The 4086-nt window shown below is 38.3% G+C and overlaps 1 protein-coding gene across 5 annotated transcripts in view; it reads left to right on the forward strand.

Annotated features, from left to right (window-relative positions):
- PPP2R2B (protein phosphatase 2 regulatory subunit Bbeta) overlaps nucleotides 1-4086 on the forward strand; it is a 495801-nt gene that overhangs the window by 163819 nt on the left and 327896 nt on the right. The gene's annotated exons all lie outside the window — the stretch shown is intronic.

Here is a 4086-nt window from a genome sequence, read left to right on the forward strand (position 1 = left end):
TTTGAGACAGAATCTCACTATGTCACCCTGGGTAGAGTGCTGTGGCATCATAGCTCACAACAACCTCAAACTCTTAGGCTTAAGTGATTCTTTTGCCTCAGCCTCCAAGTAGCTGGGACTATAGGTGTCCACCACAATGCCTGGTTATTTTTTGGTTGTAGTTGTCATTGTTGTTTGGCAGGTCTGGGCTAGATTCGAACCCACCAGCTCTGGTGTATGTGGCTGGCACCCTAGCCATTGAGCTGCAGGAGCCAAGTCTTGATGTATAATTTTTTTTAATGTGTAGTTGTAATCTATTGACTAAGATTTTATTGAGCATTTTTTGCATTGTTATTCATTAGTGAAATTGATCTGTACTTCTCCTTCTTAGTTGGGTCCTTTCCGGGTTTGGGCATTAGGGTGATATTTGCTTCATAGAATGTATTAGGGAAAGTTCCTTACTACTCAATGTTTGGAATAGGTTCTGCAGCATTGGTGCAAGCTCTTCTTTGAAGGGTTGATAGAATCCTGGTGTGAAGCCATCTGGTCCAGGACTTTATTTTCTTGAAAACTTTTTTACAGTTTCTTCAATCTCAATTCTTTGATATTAGTCTATTCAAGAGATGTGTTTCTTTCTGGTTAATTCTAGGGAGATGGTGTGACTCCAGGTATTGGTCTATTTGCTCCACATTGTCAAATTTCTAGGCATAGAGTTTCCTGTAGTAGACAGAGATAATATCTTGTATTTCTTTGATGTCTGCTGTTATTTTTCCCCTTTTCTTTTCTGATTGAGGTTATTAGAGTTTTTACTTTTCTGTTTCCAGTTAATCTGGCCAAATCAATTTTTTTTATCTTTTTGAAGAACCATCTTTTTGGTTGATTAATTTTTTGAATGATTCTTTTATTTTCAATTTCGTTTATTTATAATTTAGTTGTGGTTGTTTCTTTCCTTTTGCTAGGTTTAGGATTAGATTCCTCTTCCATTTCCTTAAGATTATTCATTAGGTTGTTGATGGGCTCTCTTTATGTTTTTCAGATATAGGCATCTAATGGGATAAATTTCCCTCTTAGAACTTCTTTTGCCATATCCCACAGGTTTTGGTAAATTTTAGATTCATTGTTGTTATGTTCGAGGAATTTAACAATTTCCTTATTTATCTCTTCTTTGACCCAACTGTCAGTAAGCATAAGATTATTTAATTTCCATACCTTTGTGTGTGGAGGGGGGGGTGACAGATTTTTTTTTTTCCTGAGATAGAGTCTCAAGCTGTCACCGTGGGTAGAAGGCCATGGTCTCATAGCTCACAGCAATCTCCAACTCAGGCACAAGAGATCCTCTTGCCTCAGTTTATCTAATTTTAGTAGAGACAGGGTCTCACTTTTGCTCAATCTTGTCTCAAACTTATAAGCTCAAGCAATCCATTTGCGTTGGCCTCCCAGAGTGCTAGGATTATAGATGTGAGCCTCTGTGCCTGGCCAGGGATGATAGTTTTTGTTGGAGTTGAGTTTCACCTTTATTGCCCTATATTCTGAGAAAGAAGATACAAGGTATAATTTTAATTCCTTCAATTTTGTTGAGGTATGATTTGTATCCTAGAATATGATCTATTCTGGAGTATGTTCCATGGGCTGAAAAAAAGAACGTATACTCCTTACGTTTGGGATGGTGAGTTCTGGATATGACTATCAAGCCCATTTGTTCTGGGGTCACATTTATGTCCCTTGTATCTTTGTTTAGTTTCTGTTTAGAAGATCTGTCTAGTACAGCTAAGGTTTTAAAGTCCCCTGCTATTCTGGTGTTATAGGATATATTGCTAAAACCAATCAAGGTCTGTTTCATAAATCTGCTTGCATTTCATTTGGGTGCATAAATATTTAGAAATGAAATGTCCTCTTGTTGCTTTGTTCTCTTGACCAGAATGAAGTGATCATCTTTGTTTTTTTAGTTGCTTTAAATCCACTTGTATAAGATTGTAACCCCTCCATTTTTCTGATTTCCATTTGCCTGAAATATTGTTTTCTAACCCTTTACTCTGACTTTCGTTTTGTCCTTCAAGTTTAGGTGTGTTTCTTGGAAACAGCATGTATATGGTTTGTGCTTTTTATCCAATCAGCCACTCTGTGCCTTTTTAGTGGAGAATTCAAGCCATTAGCATTTATTCAGAGAATTGATTAAGTGTGGTAGAGTTCTATTTATCTTATTTTGTAAAGGTTTGTTTCTTAGTTTCCATTCTTTGCACCATTGTGGAAGCTAGGTTTTGTTCTTTAGTTTCTGGGTGTTTGCTCTGCTGGTGGTCCATTGTAATGGTCAATGCTGAGAATAAGTCTGAGTGTTTCCTGTAGAGCTGGTCTTATTTTGGCAAATATCCTCAGTGTTTGCATATCAGTAAAAGATCAGATTTCTTCATCAAATTTGAAGTTTAGCTTAGCAAGATACAGAATTCTGGGCTAAAACTTGTCTTGTTTAAGAAGGTTAAAGGTAGCTAACCATTCTCTTTTGGCTTGGTAAGTTTCCGCTGAAAAGTCTGCTGGCACTCTGATGGATCTGCCCCCGTAGGTCAATTTGTGCTTACTCCTGGATGTGTGCAAAATTTTGTCTTTTGTCTTGACTTTGGATGGGTTCGTGACTATGTGTGTTGGAGATGCTCTATGTGTGTTGAGATGGCCTGGGGTTCAATGTCATTCTAAAAGGAGTGTTTAGGAGTTTTTAGTAAAACTTGGAAAATTTTTAATTATGATATACTCCTATAGAGCTTCCATTCCTTTGGGATTTTCTCCTTTCCCTTTATAGATCCTTATAATTTGTGTGTTTGAATGCTTTATGAAGTCCCATAATTCTCTCAGTGAATGTTCTGCTTTCTTTCTCTTCTTTTCTACCTTTTAAACCACCTGGATTAGCTCAAGAGCTTTATCCTCTAGCTCTGAGATTCTTTCTTCTCTATGGTCTACTCCAGGCATCCTCAAACTATGGCCCGTGGGCCACATGCGGCCCACCTAGGACATTTATCCAGCCTGCCAGGTGTTTTTACAGCCACTGCCTGTCCTGCTTAGCAGCCGACTCGTCCCAGGGCCCACAGTCCGGCCCTCCAACAGTCTAAGAGACAGTGAACTGGCCCCCTGTTTAAAAAGTTTGAGGACCCCTGGTCTAATCTGTTATCGATATTTTCTACTGTATCTTTAAGTTTCCTGATTGTTTCCTTCAATTCCTTATGCTCTACCATATCCTTTCTATATTCTTAAAATCTTTCATTCATTTCAGGGTTCTGGTTTTCCACTTTCTCATCAATTCCATTTATTCATTTATTTACTCATTCCATCCGTATTTTAAATCCCCTTTCTGGCATTTCCATTAATTCTTTATATGTGGACTCCAGTGCAGTAGCTAACTCATTATCCCTTGATGGGGGTGGGGGATAGGGGAGAGTTGCTCTGTTTTGGTTTTTCATGTTGCCAGAATTTTTCTGTTGGTTCCTCCTCATAAGTGGTTTCTCCTTGTTTACTTCCTTCTACTTTTTCCTTCTCACTACCTGCTTCACTTTAAGTTACCTTGTCTCAGAGCTTAGCTATTGAAGTGGCCTTTCAATATAAGGTCAAAAGGCAGACAGGGGTAAAGAGCAAGAAGGGAGAAAAGAAAGAAAACAATAAAGAGAGAAAAAAGAAGGGGGTGAAAGAAAGGAATTAGAAAATAAGAGAGAGGAAGGACAGAAAAGGAGAAAGAGAGTGACAAGAGAAATGGTGGTGTTCAGCAGGATGTTTTGACCACACCTGCAACTATAGGAGAACCAGGATGGGTGAGTCCCTTGAAGTCAGGAGCTCCTGACTAGCTTGGGCAGAAGCAAGGCCCCACCTCCACCAAATGTAGGGAAAAAGTCTGCAATGTATCACAATGGGGAAACTACCAAAACCTTCTTTCCAAAGGCCAAAACTAAAAGGACACTCTAGACCATGAGCTCATGGCCTACTTGAACCAGACCAATGCTATAACCCCCAGCTCTCAGAGAAAAGAAAAAGAAAAGAAAAATTAAAATAGATTTAAAAAATTAAAAATACAAATACATAAGATAAAGAAAAAAAGGATATCTTAGCTTTTGTATGAGAAATTCATGT

This window comes from Otolemur garnettii, unplaced genomic scaffold, assembly GCF_000181295.1.
Source record: "Otolemur garnettii isolate 467f Iridium unplaced genomic scaffold, OtoGar3 scaffold00003, whole genome shotgun sequence".
Lineage (NCBI taxonomy): Eukaryota > Metazoa > Chordata > Mammalia > Primates > Galagidae > Otolemur > Otolemur garnettii.